We start from the raw sequence: 23,241 nt of genomic DNA on the forward strand, positions 1-23,241 counted from the left end.
TTCGATTTTAGCATGGATCATAGCCTGTGTGACCTTGTTTTTGACTGCTCCTGTGCATAAGGAGGGCGATTTCCATGACTTGGCTATTATCTGCTTGGCGGTCGTGGTGACTTCTAGGAGGAGTTTGAATTGTGGTTTAGTGATGCCATGAGGGCATAAGTTTAGAAGTGCAACTGTCGGGTCGGGTGTGAGTGGCTTTGCGCTGAGCCTAGATAAAATATGAAAAATGTCTGTCCAGAAAGCTTGGGCTACCGGACAAGCCCACCAGATATGATAAAAAGTTCCCGCCACCGCAATTTGGGGTGTATTTAGCAATCCTCCCTGGGAACAGGTACCAACGAGTCAATACTTTATAGTTTGTTTCTAGGGCTACTACATTTTGTGATGAGGATTTAGTATTGGACCAGATAAGGTTCCAGTCCTCAGGGTCCAGTGGTCGGCCAAGGTCCGTCTCCCATCTGCGGAGATGGTGGGGGGGAGGTAGTGAGGATTTAGGTGTAGTGAGGAGGGAATAGATGTCTGTAATTAGTCCTCTCCTTAGTCACCAGTCAACTAAAGTCTTTCTTCTCCACTAGTAACTGCTATATGGCAATGCACTAAATTGCTATGTACAGATGCTAGTAGAATTTATTAAAAAAAAAAGGAAAAAAATTGTATAAAAACAGCATCCAAATTGTAAAATGTAACATTCATAACATACTGAGATAATCATTATCATTTTAAAATACATACTTTAAAAATTATATTCTGGGGCTTGATTTGCTGCAACTAAAATGATCTTTTGCAATATTTAGTAGAACCTAGGCTGCAATATAGAAGCCAGAATGATTTTGTCATTAACTGAAATGAAAGCTAAGGTGGTTTATAATAAGCCATCATGAATTTTCAAAGTTAATTATATCTTAAAATTCATAAAATCTTGTGAATCAAAGTCAATCAAGCCATAGTTTAAGTGAGATACCAGGGTTATGGTTCCAAAAACCTTTATCACTGGTTTGTTATTAAGGGAAATCAAATTTTCAAATACTGTAGCATTCCTTTTGCATTACCAATGTTTCATTTACTCAAAGTGTGACGATCGCGGCGTCAGACCCCTGACCTTCTCACCAAACTCGTGACCAAAGGACTAGCCAATCTAAAACCGCAATGTCACGTGCGTAACAATGCCACACCCAGCTGCACCCTGCACAACGATTTTCCAGCTCATGGGCCACCAATCAATGTACCGGCAGCCTGAATGCGATTGTTACTGGGTCAGGTTAATTACACAATTAACCCTTCACACTGCCACCACCTCCTTTTTGTATAGAGTAAGAGGAAACTCGGGAATACCAGCAATACACTAGGATGATTGGTTAATCGTCGGTATACCACTATCACCGCAGACAGGTTATACAGAGGGTTAAACACTCATAGTAGTGTTCTTCAGCGGCATGAATTCGTAAGTTGCAAAAACGAGCTTTAGAAACAGTTCAACACTTTCAGAAAGTAGGATTTATTACTAAAAGGTCAAGACGGTGCAGTAGAAATATTTACAGAAAAAGATGTAACATATATATATATATATATATATATATATATATATATATATATATATATATATAAAAATATACAGAGAACAACAGCACAGCAAACAAATAACAGAAAGAAGTTTAGGTAGATAAATACTTGCCAATCCGCCTTGGGTTAAGCAGTTTCCAGTCCTATGAGCGCAAGGATGCTTTCTGTGTCTCGACTGCTAGTTTCGTTGATTCATCGCAGGAGACTTTGCTTTCTCTCTCTCTGCTAGTGATGGTAAAAGCAGGGATATCTCTATTTCTCTCACACACACACAAAGCATAACAGCCTTTTTCTACACAAAATCAGTTAGTGTCTTCTTACAACAGCAAGCCAATTGCCTTATTTGGGAAGAGGATTGTATAAAGGCAGCTCAGGCTTCTTGACCTCAGCAACGTACACTGACTGCATTCCTGAGGGAGGGGGAATGAGGGGATAACATGAAGAATTCTTAACAAAATGAGGGCCCGTGTCTGGCTCTTGTGTGCACGATTGCGACACAAAGCACTGGCTGATTCAGTAACAAAGTCAGCAAAATAACCAAGAGAGTACTGTGAGAAAAGCAGTTACAGGACAGGTCCAACCAGAACCATCTAGACATTGTTTACCGAAGGTATGGTTTTGCTTAGAGACACACACATTTTAAATTTTTATTTAAAGGGGGTCTTCACGGGCTTTCTCTTAGGAAAGAGTAAAGAGTGTTCTTTTCTAGGCAATAATCCCAGTACACATATGTAAGCAGCAAATATGACAGCCTAAATACAGTTCTACTAATGTTACCTTCTAAGTGGACCTAAAGTAGACCTAAATCCAACCATTAAAATTTTGTATATGATTTAACTAGTTGAAATCATTTCAAAAGTTGTTTTCAATCTTTTCAAATATGAAGCTTTCATTAAAAGAATACCTGATCTTATTGCCATGGAGAACTATGTTCTTGCTTTTCCTGTGAGGATGACAACTATCTCATAGCTGTGTTCCTGCTTTGTGTCCCCATTACATGTGCTGCTGGTTGAGACTAAAAGCCAACACTCATTGTACATGTATGGTGTGTTGTTGTCACTCTCAGTAAATTAATCAATAGCAGAGACTGGAAGTTGGAGCATGTAAATGTGGTCATAAAGTTGATTCAAAAAGCCTGGTTTAGACCAGCAGCACTGAAATGCAAAAATTGATTAAAATGGTGGAAACAGTGTTTTATGGAAAAATGGCAATAGTTTATGAAAATACAGAGCAATAGTTAAGGTTTACATCAATTTTAATGCAGCTGAAGAGAAAACATTTGATTAGGATGTCAGTAGAACCACGACCCCATCCCCTAGGTCACCTAGGCAACTGATGTGACTGCTATCCAAGGCTAGCCGGTTGTTTTGTGCCCTACTTTTTCTTGCTCATTGAGCTCCAATACTAACTAATCCATCTTTCACCCCGAGTCTCACCCCCGCACCATTCAAAAGCTGGACAAATAAGACATGCCAATGGATTGCTGACCTCTGTACTTGTGGGAGTGTTCTTTTGCTCCACATTTTGCGAGAAAAGCATACATTTCCAGATGTAGAACTATACCACTTTACACAGTTAACTCAGTTTATAAAATCCTTGCAATGTCAAGGATATAGCTCTAGTCAGACTGCCTTTGAAGCTTTATGTAGACCTTCTGACAAATAATCTGGTTTAATTACTATTAAATATTCTATGTTAAGGTCACAACCCATCAAACAACAGTACATGCTTACGTGGGAAAATTACCTGAATATGGATGTAGAACTAGATGATTGGTATAACCTGATGGGATGAGCTTGCCAATCATATAATAAAATATTTATCATATATGCTAACTATAAAGTCTTACTCAGGAGGGCGCATGCGCGACCAGGGATGATGGTGGACGCTGCTTGCTGAGCTCCGCTCATCCCCGGCCAAATAGTGACTCACCCGCTCCGCTCCACGGCGATCCCGCCGCTTTGGGTGAGTCACATAGTCAAAGCACCCGGCACGGCATTAAGGGGAGGTGTCCATGGGGAAAATAGGGCGCTGGAAGCCCCCCTCCCCGCACCCACAGGACCCGCGGCCCTCGCCGCTTCGGCGGTTTCTCTCTAGGCCGCAATCCCCGGCCTCAAGTTGTGACAGGAGTCCGAGAAACGATCCCGGACCCCCAGTGGCCGCAGAGGGTACTGCACCTTGCTCCAAATCAGAGTAACTGACAGCCTCTGCTCTGATTCCTCCTCATATGGAGGATTCTGACTCACAAGCCACAGAAGGAGGGGACATGGACCACCCTACACCAGGGTATCTTCCAGCCCCCAGCCAAAATCCTCAGCAGGCTACATCATCTGCACTCACAGTCTCCGCATTGGACGATAAGCTGCAGGTCTTTTTGCGCAACATTACCGCCTCTATTGCCGCTGAAGTTGGTAAATTGGCTATAGATCTCAGAGGGGAAATAACCCAAATTGGAGACCGCACGGATAAATTGGAAAATAAATTTGATGAATTGGTGCAATACGTTCATGTCCTTGAGGAAGATAACGCATATCTGAAACACTCCATGTCCCAGATGCAGCTCCAACAAGAGGACCTGGAAAACAGGGAACGGCGCCAAAATATCCGTATTCGCGGTATGTCCGAATCTATCACTGCGCACAACTACACCGCCACCTACTGTCCTTCTTCATCGCAACTGCACCAAAGGTTCCAGAGACAGATTGGCGAATGGATAGGGCTCATCGCTCTCTGGGCCCTAAACCTGTTGAGGGCACCAGACCACGAGACGTTATAGTACGCTTACACTACTTTCAAAGTAAAGAAGCCTTACTATTAGCGGCTCGACAAACATCTTCTTTGGAATTCAAAGGTGACAGACTCCAGCTCTTCTGCGACCTTTCTCCGCTTACTCTTGCCAAATGGCGTGCTCTGAAGCCGATCACCACACACCTCCAGCAACACCGAGTCCTGTATCGTTGGGGGTTTCCCTTCAAGCTGGTTGTCTCTAAGGATAATACCCAAGTTGTTCTCCGGGATCTTCATGAGGCGGACTTTTTTCTGAAACAGCTGGGTCTTCCTCCTCTGTCGGATGATGTGTCCTCATTGCCTCCTACTCCTTCTCGTCCCTCCATCACTCCCAACAAGATCTGGACACCGGTCCGCAGAGATCGGAAGAGACTCTTGCGCACCCCGCAACGTCCACGTTCCTCTCGACCAGGAGATCCGCCTGCCTGATGATTCTCTGGGGTGATCATCTGTGGTGAATATGGTGTTGATCCCTCTCCCCTGCTCTATACATGGGTTCTATACCGGTTTTGTTCTCCTGACTGGCCAAACCCTTGCTGGGTGCTCTTTTTGCTTTTGTTTCTTCTGGCCGGGTTGGGTGACCCCCCTGTTGAGTCGGATGTCGTGCTGCCCCCGATTTTGTCTAGCCACTGGCCTAGACGACTTGGGCTTATTTGACGTTCCCAAGTTTATATCCTTGTGGATATCTGTTTTTTATTATGTTTTTCTTTTTTTTGTGTTATCTGATTGTTTTATGATTTTTGTGTTTTATTCTTCTACATCGATGGTATTTCAATCATTTTTCATTCTACTACAAGTACTTCAATCGTTGTTATTTTATAATGGCTTTGAGGTTTTTGTCATACAATGTCAAGGGCCTTAACTCCATTCAAAAACGGTGGATGGCTTTGAGGGAATTTCGATCCTCAGGAGCAGACATTATTTTTGTACAAGAGACCCATTTCAAATCAACTGGCTCTTTTCGTTTTGCCTCGAGATTTTTTTCCCAAGCTTATTCAGCCTTTGATCCCTCCGGGAAGGCCGGGGTGGCAATTTTGATTGGGTCACACTGCTCCCTTCGGGTTGTTTCCTCCAAGGTTGACCACCAGGGTCGCTTCATTATTTTGAACTGTATGCTTGGTGACACTCCCCTTGTTTTGTTGAATTTATACGCCCCAAATACGGGTCAATTGCAATTCCTTTCCCAAACACTCGCTAACCTAGATTCCATCTCCACTTCGCAGGTGATTGTTGGAGGGGATTTCAATTTGATTTTTTCCCCCCATAAAGACAGGAAGTCCCTTTTTGAGTCCACCCCCTCGAAGCGGCAATGCTCCTCTTCAAAATCTTTTCGTAGATTGATAAGGGAACATCGTCTCTTTGACGCTTGGCGGATTAAACATCCCCTCCATAAACAATTCACTTTCTACTCCACCCCTCACCGTAGTTTCTCCCGCCTAGATCACTTTTTTATCTCTGCCCCACTGCTTCCGCTCCTGGTTTCTTCCGAAATCAATCCCATCACTTGGTCTGACCATGCCTCTCTGACTTTAAACCTTTTATTTCCTCCGGTCATTCTCAAACCATGTCATTGGCGCCTTAATGAGACTTTTCTTTCCACAGATCATCTTAGAGATGAGTTGTCCCAGGGACTTGACACCTATTTTGCCCACAATGTTGGCTCCGTAAGCTCTTCCTCAACTCTGTGGGAGGCCCACAAGGCAGTCTTTCGAGGACTCTGTATTTCTATGGGTTCTCGCTTAAAAAAGTCTTCGGCGAGTGCTAGAGCCTCTCTCATACATCAACTGGTTTTGGCGGAGCGACGGTTGTTGGCCAAGCCGTCCATTTCTGGACTCCGGAGGGTAACATCTCTACGGGACCGAATTAAAGTTCTCGACTTCAATAAGACTGCACAATCCCTCTTGTGGATTAAGCAGAAATTTTACAAATTTTCTAACAAGCCCCATCGTATGTTGGTCAATCGACTCAAAGCTCAGTCGTGTTCTGCGTTACCTGATCTTTTAATGCAACCAAATGGAAACCCTACCTATGACCCCCGGGTCATGGCAACCCTTTTTGGCTCATTTTATGAGAAACTGTATAATTGTCTGTCCCCAGATCTTCATCCACCCCTCACACAGTCATCGTTTGATCGTTTTTTTGACCCCCTGTCACTTCCGAGACTATCATCCTCAGACATTGCTACCCTTAATGCTGATATTACGCTAGAGGAATTATTGGACACAATTAAACATCTCCCCTCTCGTAAAGCCCCGGGTCTGGACGGACTGCCTTACTCCTACTATAAATCCTTTATTGGTATCCTGGCCCCTCATCTCCTCTCTTTTTATCGAGATCTTTTCAAGGGGATCACACCCCAGACTGATTTCTCCCGGGCATATATCTCGGTTATCCCTAAACCCGATAAAGATCATTCTATTGTGGACAACTACCGCTCCATTGCCCTACTCAATTCCGACTACAAGATTTTCACTAAAATTTTGGCCAATCGATTGTCCAGAATTATTTCCAAACTCATACATAGGGACCAAGTGGGCTTTGTACCTGCCAGACATGCTGCAGATAACACCAGGAGATCCATTGATCTGATTGACTTGGTTAATCGATCCTCCACCCCTACTGTGTTATTGAGCTTAGATGCTCAAAAAGCTTTCGACCGTTTAAGTTGGCCTTACATGTTCAGGGTCTTGGAGAAATTTGGTTTTAGGGGCCCATTTGTAGCAGCCTTGAAGGCCCTTTATTCGTCCCCCTTTTCGCAGGTCAGATTAGCTTCTTTTCTTTCACTCCCCTTTCGGATGTCAAATGGCACACGTCAGGGTTGCCCACTCTCTCCTTTGCTGTTCATTCTTTGTCTGGAACCACTAGCTATCGCCATCAGGTCGAATCCAGATATTCGCGGGATACAATCCCATTCCCATGAGTACAAATTATCGTTGTTTGCTGATGACATCCTCCTTACACTTATGTGTCCCCATACCTCCTTACCAATTATGCATAAGACCCTGAAACAATTTGGGGCTATATCAGGCTACAAAGTCAACACGTCCAAAACTGAGGCACTCCCAATACATGTCCCACCTGCCGTTTTATCTTCACTTCAGGAAGCCTTTCCCTACCGGTGGTGCACCCATTCTTTAAAATATTTAGGTACTAATCTTACTTCTTCTTACCAATCCATATATGAAGCCAATTTCCCTCCACTATTTATAGCAATTTTTCACTCTCTGAAACACTGGGATGCCCTGCCCATCTCTTTTCTCGGACGCATTAATGTATTAAAAATGACCGTGTTACCAAAACTTTTATATTTGTTTGCAACCCTCCCCATCCCCGTTCCTATGTCCAAACTGCACTCCCTTCAAAAATCTTTCTTGCATTTCATTTGGCATAACAAGCGGCACAGGATTGCACGTTCTGTTTTGCTCTCTCCGCGCACTAGGGGGGGATTGGGGGCGCCGGATATAATAACATACTATTATGCAACCCACTGACAAATTTTCTCTATAATCCTAACCTTCCAGACAATATGGCCATATCCCGGATGTCCCTCTGGGTAGTAGCTGACCTTTTTCAACTGCGTCACTTGATTCACCCGGTGACTCGTAAGTTATGCTCATTCGCGGATCTTCAGAAAAAAGCTCTTTTACCTCCCCAACATTTTTATATTTACCTTCAAATACGCCACTTTTTTTCTACCTTATCACCCTTATTGATTCTGGGGAAGCCTACTCCCTTCGAACGTTTATGTATGCAGGGTCCCCATCAAAGGGGTATTATCTCTAATACTCATAAGCTTCTTATGGATGCCCCCCCTTTAGCCAATGACACTCACCTCTACATGCGTAGGTGGTCTCAATTTGTACAATGTGATATTGATTTATTAACGTGGAAGAAAATTTGGGAAAATGCACCTAGATCTTCTGTCTGTGTGGTTTTTAAGGAAAATATATACAAGATCATGATGTTATGGTACAAAACACCTGAAGTTCTCCATGCTTATAATCCGAGTGCTTCTCCTGTCTGCTGGTGCTGTAGTAGAGACCTGGGTTCTCTCTATCATATTTTTTGGACATGCGGCTCCATTATTCCTTTTTGGGAAGAGGTCCGCTCCTTGTTGCAATCGTTGTTACATATCTCTCTCCCACTTGACCCATTACATTTTTTGCTGGGTTTACCATTCCCGGGTCTACCTAAACCATCCAGAAAACTTGCTGTATATGTTCTGACCGCAGCCAGGAGAAGCATTCCTATGTGTTGGTTATCTTCTACTCCCCCTTCATTGCAGACTTTGTACAAAATTATTGCTGATGTAAGACAGATGGAATATTTGACTGCATTACATGGTTGTTCGTTTGCTGTGTTTGAGATGATTTGGTGCCCGTGGGATTCCTTCACTTCCTCTATGCCGACCTAAAATAAAAGGCCCTGATAATTTCCACACTGTTATTATATGATTCAACTGATCCTGACCCTTTGTAGTTTTGCCATCGATGTATATCTCTGTTATGTTTATTTTCTTTCCCATATACTCTTTTACTGTACTGTTTGTACTTGCATGAAAACCAATAAAAATTGTTATTAGTAAAGTCTTACTCAGATGGTATACGGTCCTGACAAGGTTGGCCTCTTACATTCCCAAAGCCTCATCACTGTGTTTTAGAGGTTGTGGCCAGGAAGGCTAGTTCCTCCATCTTTGATTGGATTGCCCTAAAGTTCAAAGATTTTGGATCCGTGTATATGGATATATATACTTCATTATAGGAACAAATCTTAAAAAAAAAAAACAACAAGCTTTATTGGGCCAACCCAGTTTAGAGTCTCAGAGACATGTGAGGAAGCTGTTCTTATTTGTGTTCATAGCTGCCTGTCAGGGCTCCGGGTATGACCAGAGGTGTGTGGACTGACACAGGGAAACTCAGGCTTCAGGTATAGTGTAAATAAGACAATTTATTAAGACTAAACAACACAAACGCAGTGCAAGGTAAACATAACACAGTGCAAACAACCCAACCTCCAACAGATAACCATATATACAATCAAACGTAGTCGGGCAGGCCGGGTCGGTAGCAAACGGGCAAACAGGGTACCAGGAGCGAGCAGAAGAGTGGTCAGGAATAGCCGAGGTCAGGACAGGCGGAGTTCGTTCAGGATCAAAGCAGAATCAGGATCAGGCAGGAAGCAGACAGGATGCAGGTACAGGGGCTCATGGCAAACATACACCAAGGCACTGACTGCAGGTCTGGCCATTCCTTAAATACACCTCCTGCAATCAGCCTCAGGTGATGGCTGATTGCAGGAATGAGCTTCTGGTTGCTGAGAGCACCCGCTGGCCAGCCCTGGTACTACAGCCCACACGGCAGATGAGTCCCACCACTAATGGTAAGTCCATTCCTGACACTGCCCTTATTGCAATAGCTAGGTTGGGGAAGTCCTTCACTATTTCATTTGACATTATTAAGACCAAACTCTCCTGGATAATGATCAATGAGAAACTCTCGACCATCCTGAATGATAATCTACCCCTGTTTGAAAAGACATGTGAACCCCTGGACCAAATATCTTTCAGGAAACATTTAGTATCACACACACAGAAAGGACCTAAACCTCCCTAGCGGTCTGATTATGTCAGTATTTCTGTGCTCAAAGCGGTACATTTTTTTGCATGGAAATATTTTGTTTTTTTATTGTAGACCTGTAATTTTTAGGAATAACCACACTGAAATCGGTCTGAACAAAAGTCTAGTAAACATCCCGGGTATGATAAAATTTGAAACACAAAAACATAAATTATAATATAATAAATAATCATTAAAAAAAATATAATAATAAATTTAATTCAATAATGTAATCAAACCAAAAACACTCAAATTTGAAATAGAGCGCCAAGTCGCACATCACTAAGCCAAGTTGCAAAATCATCTTCAGTGTCTGATGACAAATTTCCCCACAAAATCATTATCACTCAATTCTGCAAGTGGTTCTAATTTACTATCGCTGCTCTCTAGCTGGTCTAAATCTGCTTTTGACCTAAAGGGACGCTTTTTGGATGCCATGGACATTTCTCAGTTTCCAGGCAGAAAGAACAGTAAAAATTCAAGCAGAGCACAGGACAAAGCACTAGGGACAAAATGTATGTGAAATGATTTGACACAGTAATGTTATACTATGTGATTTTAGTGTATTTAGTGAATGTCACTTTTTTACATTTTTCAATTTTCCACCGGTTACCTCCCCTGTACATCCTGACGTCGCAGGGAACGGAACCCGGAAGACAGATGTCAGCATCGGCTGGAGGAGATGGCCAGGGATGCTGCAGGGGGGACATCGCGGGAGCCAAGGACAAGGTAAGTGAAGAACAGATCCCGGAGCAACGCTGCAAGGTATTCCCGAGTGTAGCTCGGGGTTACCGCTTGTGGTGCTGAAACTTTACCCCGAGCTACACTTGATAATACCTCTAGGGTGGTTAAATATCACAGGATCATACTGCTGTACCTCCAGAATTTATATCTCATCCAATGCAAAAAATATAGCCAAGCATCTTACTTTGGTGAGACAGAACAAAAATTATAAACACAAATAGCATAGACACACCATTAAAGATCATAAGGAAGAGGATTTCTGCACAGCTGTGGGACAACATTTCTCACAACCTGTCCACATTATGGAAGACCTGAATGTTTTGGTTCATAAAAGGAACTTTAAAACTGCTCAGGAAAGGAAAACCTGTGAACTAAGAATGATAATTCTATTTGACACAAAAGATCATGGTATAAATGTAGACCTCAGCTTCCTAAATCAATATTCAACATTTTTATGACTACTATAACTTCTACAACTCCCCCCTCCATTTCCATAGCCCTCTCTGTGCCTTATCTCACCAGCTATCCAAACTTAATTACCATAGCTGTTTATGTTTGTTTGTGTTTTTTTCCCCTTCTTAGAGATTGTCTTAATAACACTCTGCTAACATGTTGTGCATTAGTACTGCTTTGACCTTAATCAAGGGAAAAACACTGCAAAAGCCTATCCTGAAAAATTGCATGTTAGTACAAATAAAAAAAGTATCACAGATAGCGCTCAATTGTTTTTGAGAGTACCACTGTAAGTGTAAGATATAGCGTAAGTCACTTATTCCAAAAATTGTGCCAGCGTAGTAGGTTATTGTTTAGAATAATATAGAAAATGCAGCTCTAAGATGAATATAAAAACAAATGATTAAAAGTGGCATAAACTGATATTGAAAATAAAATTGAATCCAAAATATATAATAATAGTGGTGTTGGATAAAGTGCTTATAGTGATAAATAATGCCATCTCCTGCGACGTGACAATAGTCCCAATGATAGGTGCAAATACTGTGGATTCCATGCTCTTAGGTGGATATATAATATGCACTAACCAGAACGCACATAAGACTGCGCATTTGAGTTGTCAGACTACTCCTCGTGCTCAGGAACTGAAGGTGTAAGGATCATCTGACAGACCATCAGCACGGCAGGTAATCAGCAAATTGGTTCTAGCAGCTGTGGTCCTCCATCCAGCCAGCAGAAGGTCATCAAGCATTCAGTGATAAGTATTCAAATAACCAATGAGGGACTCATCGATGCAGGGCGCCTATACCCACACTCGAACTCCACCTTAAAAGAGGGGGCTCAGTGGTGCAGCCAGCTCCAAAGAAACTCTGATAGTGTAGTATGTTTGAAGAGTTTTTTATTAGGCAATGAAAACACACTCATATCAAAAAACTCTGTTTTTTTTGATAGATGATTCAATTAGAACTGCTATTTTTAAATAAATTAAATTATATGTAAAAAGTATGAAAAGACCCACAAAACAGCGCTCTCAACCTTCAACTATAACAATATATAAGTGTCATATAACAAAGATAAATAAAATAAAATAAATTAAATTAAACTGCCACCAAATAAAGTGCAGCTATGTGCCAAAAAACATATATCAGTGTATATCAAACATATATAAAATCCAACATAAAGCTATCTCCCATGGTTTAGTGGCCATCACCCATTATAGCTTAAAAATATTCCAAATGGTCAAATTAGATGACTTAGGAGGAATTGTTGTCAGGATAATGATTTTTTAGCCCAATCTGCAACTATTGTAGATAGATTTATCGATAAAGGGTATAATCAGGAGTGTCTTCAGAAAACAGTGAATGAAGTATTTAATATAGCCAGAGATCAACTTCTTGGGAATAAACCTAAATTAGAACTGAATGATAAACATCAATGGGGTTTCATATCTAATTTTCATGCACAATATAGAGATGTGGAACATATTTTCAATAAACATTGGCATATATTAAAAATGGATAGAATATTAGGAACCATTATTCCAGATAAACCCATATTCATTAATAGGAAGGCCCCCACTATTGGGGATAAAGTGGTGAAAAAGATCTTGGATCCACCTAAACAGTTGGGTATGTTTTGGGATAGAAAAGGTTCTATTCATGTAAAAAATGTCCAGCTTGCCGCTTAGTTACTAATAAGTTTAGTGGTCTTACTAAATGCCATTCTAAATCCAATGGAAGGGAGTTTGATATAGCCACTTTTATCACATGTGAGTCCACTCATGTGGTGTATGCTTTAGAATGTCCGTGTGGTCTTATATATATAGGCCGGACAAAACGAAATTTGAGAATTAGAATTCTAGAACATTTGAAAAATATAATGAAAGGTTATAAACACCATAGTGTGTCCATGCACTTTAGAAAATATCATAATCGAGATCCTTCCTGTATAAAATTCTGGGGAATAGATTCCATTCCTCGTATGTGGCGCAGGTCAAACAGAATAAGAGAACTATCTAAGTATGAAACTAGATGGATATATTTGACTGATGCTCTGACCCCTAATGGTATAAATGTTGAATTAGATTTGAATTGCTTTATTAGTGATTATTAATTAATTTTGAATTATGTATTTTATTTTTTTTATTTTAATTTACCCCGCTCTGTCATTTTACGTGGCCTACCACTTTGTGGCTGATTATCTGTTGTTCCCAGTTGCTTCCACTTTGTTATAATACCACTAAAAGTTAACTGTGGAATATTTAGTAGCAAGGATAGGTGATATGTGCCAACCTATCACGGTACCACACTTCAATTCACTGAGCTCCTGAGAGCAACTCATTCTTTCACAAATGTTTGTAGAAGCAGTCTGCATGCCTAGGTGCTTGATTTTATACACCTGTGGCCATGGGGGTGATTGAGACACTTGAATCCAATGATTTGGAGGGCTGTCCCAATACTTTTGGCAATATAGTGTGTGTATATATATATATATATATATATACACCGTGTTCCAAATTATTATGCAAATTATATTTTTCTCATTTACCTAAATAATTGATGTAAATAACAGTCAGCATAATTCTCATGTTATCAACTATTAAAAGTACAATTCAAATTTTATTGAACAAACCTCCTAACGATAACAGTTATTTTTTTTAAACATAAAAAACTTACAATGCACTGTTCCAAATTATTATGCACAGTACGTTTCAAAACACTTTATAGGTTGTAAAGAACTGCAAATTGTCATTTGTTGTGTTTACAGCATATTTACTGAAATCAAAAGCTATTTCAATCAAACTTTTAACAACATTTTAACTTTTAAACATTTTAACAAGTCACGTTACATTGTAACATAGGACCTCTTATTTGATAGCAGCTAAACAAGTCTTGCATCCATTGAACTTGGGAGTTTTTGGACAGTTTCTACTTGAATTTGTTTGCAAGATGCCAGAATAGCCTCCCAGAGCAGTTGGACTTTTTATGGGGAAGGGGCTGGCACATAATAAAACCACTTATTAGCTCTTCCAATCCACCTGACAACAGTTCAAAGGCCAGAAAATGCATTCTTTATAATCAGCTGCTATAATGGCTAGTTTGCCTATTTCTCAAACTGAGAATAACTTAGGTTCACCACAAACTCATGATTAATCCACATATTGCATGTGATACTGAAAATGTCAATTCACTATATGCGGTATTTACCACAAATAGCGAAACCGCTCAGTAAATCCTGCAAAAAAAGACCTTAAAGTCAATTCACAGAAAGAAATAATTAAATGCATGCAAAAAATAAGTAGTGATTGGCTTTCAAGGAGCGGGCAGCTGCCGGTGTCCTTAACAACCAGTAACTGTCATGGTTGTTAAGGAGTGGGCTGATAGCTGAATGTAACAAAAAACTATTTCCGGCAATTAAAAATTAGGCAAAAAAAAACCAGTGTGGGGTCCCTTCCCCATCCATATCAAGCCCTATGGATTTTGAAGGGAACACTCCTGCCAATTTTTTTTTATAAATGGCGTGGGGTCCCCCCCTTAAATCCATACCAAACACTTATCCAAGCATGCAGCCCAGCAGGTCAGGAAAGGTGGGGGATGAGCAAGCGCCCCCCTCCTGAACCATATCAGGCTACATGCCCTCAACATGCGGGGGCTCTGGTGGCGGAGACAAGGGCCTCTTCTGCACAACCTTGGTCAGTGGTTGTGGGGGTCTGAGGATTTGGGGCTTATCAGAATCTTTAAGCCCCTTTTACCAAGGGGCCCCCCAGATCCTGCTCCCCCATGTGAATGAGTATGGGGTACATGGTACCCCTACTCATTCACCAAAAAAAATGTAGTGTGAAAAAACACAGGAGGCAGTTTTGACAAGTCTTTTATTATAAAATAAAAGATAAAAAAAGTCCCCCCCCATTTAGATCCATCGTCAATCACGATGCCTGCCACCACTGCCAACCCAAAAAAATAAAAAAGGCTCTGCTCTCATGGAAGGCTCCTCCACCTGTCAATTCTTTAATAACTAAGAGGATGGGGCACTTGGTAATGTCACCTGGTGACTCCACCCCCTTGAGACATCATTGACTCTGCATTATCAGGTTGATGACATCACAAGATTGTGGGGCAACCCATCCCAAAGCACCCCCCCATGTTGAGGGAATGTGGCCTGGTATGGTTCGGGAGGGGGGTGCTCATTCATCTCCCCTTTTCATGACCTGCCGGGCTGCATGCTTGGATAAGGATTTGGTAAGGATTTTGGGGGGACAGCACATTTTTTTTTTCATTTTGGAGTGGTGATTCTCCTCCCAATCCACACCAAACCTGAGGGGCTTAGTATGAATGGGGGGGGGGGGGAACCCACGCCAGTTTATTTTCTTGCTTTTTAGTTGCGGGCAATTCTTTTTTTTACATTCAACCATCAGTGGGTTCCCTGCAGCAGGATAAATCATCACATTACCACATGTTATCACTACTAAAATACCACATGACTAACCTGGATGTGGTAAGATACCACTTTGTGAATTATCCCCTACATAGTAAAATACTCCTGTGCTGCCCTCTTACATATAATTTTCTTATTACATTTTTATAGCAGCTGGCTCACACTGATATGTGTTCCCATACCATAATTGCTGATCGCTCACATTTAGTATGATCTCAAGTACACATACGTATAACTCTTTTGCCACATAAACAACACCAGTAAAAACATATAGACATACACTGCAGCTTCTCTCTTTGTTTTCCAGCTACCTTCTAGATTACCCTATCTTGAGCCAGATAATATCATCTAGTCATTCATGGAACACAGCGAGAAAAAGTGGTGTACAGTATGTCCATATGCTTCTAACTGGTGTTGTATATACAGAAAAAGCTGTATATCTTTTTCCTCCAGAGGACAACACTCCAAAGGGAGGGGAGGTCTTATTTTTTTCCAAGGCTTTATCCAGACTACCCAAGGCCCATCTCACGACTCCAAGCAAGGAAGGTGTTCCAGAATTATCTCCTAAAAACAAAGAAAGTGGCATGCACAGGTGCATAATTGCAATGTCTAGGTGAAGAAATTATTAATTTAGCAGTTATGTTGCCTGTATTTATCTTGGTTTCCTGTTTTACAAATACTTGTTTTCCAATATGCAAGTTTCAGAATACGCATTTTATTTTATTGTAAGATGATAATATCGTGACATGCATAATTTGTGTCTAAAATCCTTATCTGATAAATGCAATAGATGTAATGATGCATTTTGCATTTTGATGTTATGTATATGTACAATGGCTTTAGCATTCAGCTACTAGAAAGGTTTTTGCATTTTGTGCACAGTTGTTAGCATGTGCATTGTAGGCCTGAAGATTAGTTAAAACCCCCAAACATTATATATTTTATGAAAGCAAATACTGGAGATTAAAAAGATCCTAGAGAACAAAGTTTGGTAGTTGCAATATTTTATATCACACACTATTAGATCAACAGTTCATCAGACCCCTATTTTTAGTTAAAAAAAGTTAATTTTAGTACACATGCAGTAAATGTAATATCACCCATTTTTTGGAAACTTTAAAATATGAGGTTATATAGAGTAAATGTATGTAAAACACTTCAAGTCCTAAAACTGCATGTGCCCGGGATATGGCAACAAACCTTGCTACCCAAATAGGTCCATAGATGACAATTTAAAACTCTTATAGGTCATCATTTTAGAGTTAGCTATGAATGATGGGCCTAGAATCTGGTGTGCATGACATAATATCACGTAGGAGGATGACAAGCCTCCTCAAGTAGACATTGGGTCTATTAGACCCCTAATGGCACCTCTGCATTCAACTTCAGCTAACCAAGCACAAATCCTGCTTGCTTAGCTGCTTCCCCAGTCAAGAGAATTACAGTAATATACCTGGACAAGACAAAATGATCATCACATTTGGTTTCATTCTTAGATGAAATCATTACTTATTTATTATTACAGGTACTTATATAATTGCATTTTCCACATACTGAACATGCACTGATAGGTTTTTAGCATTTGCAGGTACATGGTAAACATTTTAAGCATTGGTCACCTTTCGTAAAATCTGTTCTTCTTTGTTAAATGTATTGGGGTTATTTACTGTAATAGGTGAAATGTTCCTAGACATGCTTGTGTGTGTAGCAGCAATTCAATCTTGAATAACTGAAACCTTTAAAAAGTTAACAAATATCCAATTTTTTTCACAGCAGATCTACTAATTATTACATTAACAAGTAAAATGGCCAAGGCACCATTTACTATGGGTTTTGTTTATCAGGAAAACAATTCTGATTAGCTATTAGCTATCTGCAAAACGACAGGCTAATATACTAATGTGTTCTTGTTGAAGGAAAAGTAACGATGACATTTAGAAATCGGTTGATTATAATTTACCTTAATGTTATTTCAGTGCTAAAAGGTCACAAGATAATCATTTCTGCAAGGAAAATAAAGCTTTTGTTAAAGGAAAAATGTTGATCGGGTTCCGTTCTGTATTCTTTGGCATGCTGTGCAACAGATTGTTTCATTATCCAGCAGTACCATTAATCTTTTTTATTAGCACCTAAAAAATAAACAAACAGTAATTTTGTGATGTTTGACACAAGTAGTGCATTTTAATTTTGTGGTCTTGCGGCACAGAGTGAAAATATATAAATAACTAATGCAGCAATTCTGATGGAAATATTACATTCAGCTCTTGTAAATATGAAAATGCCATTCAAAGGTGCAGAAATATAATAACATCTGTCTTGCATATTCAATTAAGCACTGTATTTCCATACTATTCAAATGCCACCCAAATATACAAGGAGACAAATTGTTAATTAACAATGAGAAATGACAATCACTCATAATTGTACATGTAATTAAAAAATGCAAATATTTCAGTTGAACATACAAGGTGTGCTTCCCTTAATATACAGGCTGATTGTTTCCTTTGACATGGAAAGGCATTGTTCGTGTGTTTTGATGTATCTTTTGTCACATTGCATTACTGTAATGGCATAAAAAGGATTTTGCTGTAGAAATTACTTATTCTTACAAATAATACCAATAGGATTATATTGGACACTATGCTTTCATCAATTAATAAAAATATATAATATCTTAAAGGAAAACATGCTTTTCCTATGGATGGCAAGATAGGAGATTTACTTTAATGCCCCCTCCCCAGAAGAATATGCTCACCTTTCCTTTGATTGCCTTACACACAGTGGGATCTGGGGGCCATTTTGCTAAAGTGGGCTTCCAGATTCCACTCCCCCACCCGAAGACCCCTATAACCACAGGCCAGGCTTGTGGGGAAGAGGCCCTTGTCCTCATCAACATGGGAATGACGTGCTTTGGGGCACCCCCCCATGTTGAGGGTATGTGGCCTGGTATGGTTCAGGAGGAGGGGGGGGCGCCCCTTTCCTGACCTGTATGCTTAGATAAGGGTCTGGTATGGATTTTTTTAATAAAATTGGGCGTGGGGGTTCCCTTTTAAATCCATACCAGACCCGAAGGGCTTAGAATGGATGGAGGGGGGACGCCACACTGTTTTTGTAATAATTTTTTTTTATTGCTGGCAATTCTTTCTTTTACATTCAGCTGTCAGTAGGGATCCCCGCTGACAGTTGAAACATTAATGCATGGTTTTCACTATTAAAATACCGCATGACTTGATAAAATAAATCATGCTGTATTTTAGTAGCGTTTTTTTGTGAATTCAAACTTTATTTTATAATGCTATGTGGTATCCTACCACATACTCGGATGCAGTAAGATACTGCTTAGTGAATTGTGCTCAGTGAGCCTCTCACTGGGCCCCCTACTGACCCTGGGCCCTCAGGCAATGCCTGAATGATCAGTCTTCCCCTGGTATAGTGACCCATAGAAAATATTGATTCTGAAAGGAAAGTAATGATTTTCTGACAAATCTGTTGGGTGTACTCAGTTATGCTGAGCACTGTACGTACAATCAGAGTAAGCAATGTGTCACACATAAAAGTGACATAGTTCTAAATAACTCAGTAGAGAAAAGAAACCCCTACAGCATAGCTAAACAATAAGTACAGCTAGGGTTGGTGCCTTAAAAGGAAGCATGGATGGAAGAGCTCCTGAGACATTGCTTTAAGGAAATGATACTATGTTCTGAGATAACCAAGTTGTGTATGTATGTATGGCGGACATGAGGTAATAGAGAGGTATTACAGAACAGATAGTCCAGCCTTATGAATGTGTTCTGGGGGTAGGAAAAATATGCATATTCCCTATATGTGGGGTGCACAAGGGTCTATCAGTCCTATAGCCAAAGTCAATTGTGATAGTAGTGTAGGGGAATCCATAGAAGCACCCAAGATGCGCTGGCCTCTTGAGCTGACCTGTCCTAACTGTCACTCATCACGATATTGAAATCTCCCCCCCCAATAACTGAGCTAAACTGGGGGTATACAAGATCCTTGAGCTGCAATATTGAAGAAAGATCCACTGGGAGAAATAGGGATGTATACATTAGTGATTTGAAGGTCTCGATTAGGGAATTGCAAGAGAACAGTGACCAGGCACCCCAAGTCATCACTATCCACCAAGACCAGATCACAGGTCAAGTTTTTGTGGAACAAGATTAACACCCATGCCTTCCACCCAACTGCTGCTGAGCTGAATACTTGATCCACCTAGTGGCATCACTAGAGTTGGTGTCACCTGGTGTGGTAAAACATGGTGTCGCCCCCCTCCTCAGCACCCTGATACCATACTGTAAGTTGTTTAAACTGGTCTGTATATAATATACAAATACGGTGCCAGGGTACAGACTGGTATGTATGTAATGTACAGTATGATGTCAGGGTACAGACTGCACATTATATGTACACCATACTATACACTATATACAGACCAGTCTGTACCCTGATGACACCATACTGTACATTATATACAGACCAGTGTATACTGACACTGTACTGTACGGTACGGTATATAGACTGGTCTGTATAAAATGTACAATACAGTGCCAAGATACAGACTGGTCTGTATATCATGTACAGTATGGAGTCATCAGGGTAGAGACTGGTCTGTATATAAAGAACAGTATGGTGTTATCAGGATACAGGGTCATCAGATGTCTGGAAGGGAAAAAGAGAATCAATCAAACCAGGTACCACAGCAAATAAGGCGATGTAATTTATTATCAAAGGCAGAAGGATTGCATTGAAACAGTCCCAGTGTCCTTTCACAACACAGGTCTAGATGGAGTAATTTTAACAGAGTAGGTGAGAACAGGTTTAAGGAGACTTGATTCACTCAATGTGTATATATAATTGTATAATGTTGTATATGATTTACTGCGTTGAATTTATTCACATATTTGGTCAAACATTGGTGGAGTTAGTGCATCTACATTTTTAATTTGTTGTTAGTATTTGCATTCAGGCACATTGTGGATTGAGGCCTTCTCATTTATTTTATTCCCTTTATTTTGGTTTCTTTATTTTCAATTTATTAGTTCAAACACATATTTTGCACTAACTGCAGGGGTTTATGCATAAGATCAGCTCAGTAGATTATTTTAAAAAAGGTCTGGATTCTCTCCTAAATACACAAAATACAACTGGATACTATTATTTAAAGATAAAGTTGGTTCAGGGTATATTTGATTGCCTCTTGAGATATCAGGAAGGAATTTTTCCCTTGCTGGAGCAAATTGGATCATGCGTTATTGTTTTTTTTTGCCTTCCTCTGGATCAGTGGGTATAGGATTGTACATATATATGATTGCTTATACATTTTTTTCACCATTCTATTGGTTCAACTGGATGGACTGTCTTTTTTCAACCAGAATAACGATATAATATCCTTAAAGTGTTGAATTCCCCTTCACTTTCTCTTTTCTCAACATTGACAATGGTCCTGACTATCAGCTCAACCCTGCATAAAGATTTTTCAGCTCATGGGACAACAATCCAAACACCAGCAGACTGAGAGTCACTGGGAAAGCTAACCCTGTACACACACATGGAAGCCACCAACACATGTTTTAATAGGAACCAGGGGCGGACTGACCATTTGGAAACTCGGGCACTACCCGAGGGCCTGGGGTCAGTAGGGGGCCCCATGAGATGCCCCTGGTACCTTTTTCATAGGCTTTTTTGAGTTTGGGCAAGGACACAGGGGCACCATGAACCTCCTATTGCCTGGGGGCCCCATGAGTTCTCAGTACGCCCCTGATAGGAAAATTTAAACTATCTACTGTGGCAGTCTTGGCCTTCTGATCCTGACCACACTTTGCTGTGCCCAGACAGGAATGTAACACATTTTACAACACACATTGCTCCTTTAGAGAGTCAGAGTTCCTTAACCACCTCCCGCCCGCAATACAGTAATATGACGGACGTAAGGTGGTTCTCTCATTCTGGTAGGAAGTCATAACCGCGCATGCGCGGCTCCCGGAGCGCGCAGCGCGGCAATCGGCGGTGCGCTGTGTCCCTCGGACACAGCGGATCACCGATCAACGGAAAGAGCCGAAGATGTTGGCTCGGTCATGTGATCAGCTGTGTCCAATCACAGCTGATCACATGTAAACAGGGAAATGCCAGTTATCGGCATTTCTCTCCTCTCAAGCTGTCACACTGACAGCTCGAGAGGAGAGGAGAGACGGTAATCGGCATTCCGCGGAGGGGACATGTACACTGATCATCAGAGCACTGATGATCAGTGTGCCCTGATGATCAGTGTAGCCCCAGCAGTGCCACCTGTCAGTGTCCATCAGTGCCAGCTGTCAGTGCTCATCAGTGCCACGTGCCAGTGCCCATCAGTGCCACATCAATGCCACATATCAGTGCCCATTTGAGCTGCTTTTCAGTGTCACCCATCAGTGCCAGTCAGTGCCACCTATCAATGCCAATCAGTGCCACCTATCAGTGCTGCCAGTCAGTGCCACCTATCAGTGCCAGTCAGTGCCGCCTATCAGTGCCAGTCAGTGCCGCCTATCAGTGCCAGTCAGTGTCGCCTATCAGTGTCATATATCAGTGCTGCCTTTCAGTGCCCATCAGTGATGCCTGTCAATGCCCATCAGTGCCATCCATCAGTGCCACCTATTAGTGTCCATCAGTGCAGCCTATCAGTGCCCATCAGTGCAGCCTAATTGTCGCACATCAGTGAAGGAGAAAAATCACCTATTTACAAAATTTTATAACAAAAACTAAGAAAAAACAATTTTTTTCTTTTAATTTTCAGTGGTTTTTGGTTTGTTTAAGAAAAAATAAAAAACCCAGAGGTGATTAAATAACACCAAAATGAAGCTCTCTCTGTCTAAAAAAAAAAAAATTATAAAAATGTCACATGGGTACAGTGTTGCATTGTCATTCAAAGTGCTACAGCGCTGAAAGCTGGAAATTGGCCTGGGCAGGAAGGGGGTATGAGTGCCCTTTAGGCAAGTGGTGAAAAGGGTTGAATTGAACTGCCCTGGCTTCAGCTGGAGCACGACTTGTCAAACTTCAAAAACATTCAAATGCTGAACTTGAACTCCCTTGAAATCAATGAGAGCTGAAACTGTCATATTAAAAATGCCAATTTTCTAGGCACTGCTATAGTGAACATATATCCATGCAAACATCATTTTTTTAAACTTCCATTAGTTCAGAAGTATTTTTTAAGCATAAAGGGGAACATTAAAAATGCCAATTATTTTAAATAACATGCTTGTGGATATTCTAAACCTGCCTATGAAGGAGTGTATACCTCTGATGTACTGAAAGTGCTACAGCAGCACTGACATTTTGAGGAAGTGTTGTCAAATATAATTTCCCTGTTAAGGACCCCCAAAATAAATAGCAGACATAAGGGCTGCTATAAATATTGGGGTATCATTGGAGCGGTTTGCAGGGGTGTATTTACCATGAGGCAAAGTAGACATTTGCCTTGGGTGGCATTTTTCAGGGTGACACCCCCCCAGGCAACCTCAGATGCTGTGCAGTGCAAAATGGTCCTGCTCCTCTCCAGGTCCTTCAGTTCTGGCTGATAAAATCAACAGTGGGAGGATGGAGCCAGAGAGGGGACCCTGGGCACTTTATGGCAAAAAAAAAAAAAACTTTCCCCAGTCAA

At 40.9% G+C, this 23,241-nt stretch overlaps 1 pseudogene; it reads left to right on the plus strand.

The window, feature by feature from the left end:
• The first annotated feature begins 1,433 nt into the window (after nt 1-1,433).
• LOC149461462 (uncharacterized) lies at nt 1,434-13,271 on the plus strand (annotated as a pseudogene).
• Nucleotides 13,272-23,241: the final 9,970 nt, after the last annotated feature.

Source organism: Staurois parvus, unplaced genomic scaffold, assembly GCF_062004578.1.
Source record: "Staurois parvus isolate SC_StPar_1 unplaced genomic scaffold, SC_StPar_1.0 ptg000202l, whole genome shotgun sequence".
In the NCBI taxonomy this organism is placed as follows: Eukaryota; Metazoa; Chordata; class Amphibia; order Anura; family Ranidae; genus Staurois; species Staurois parvus.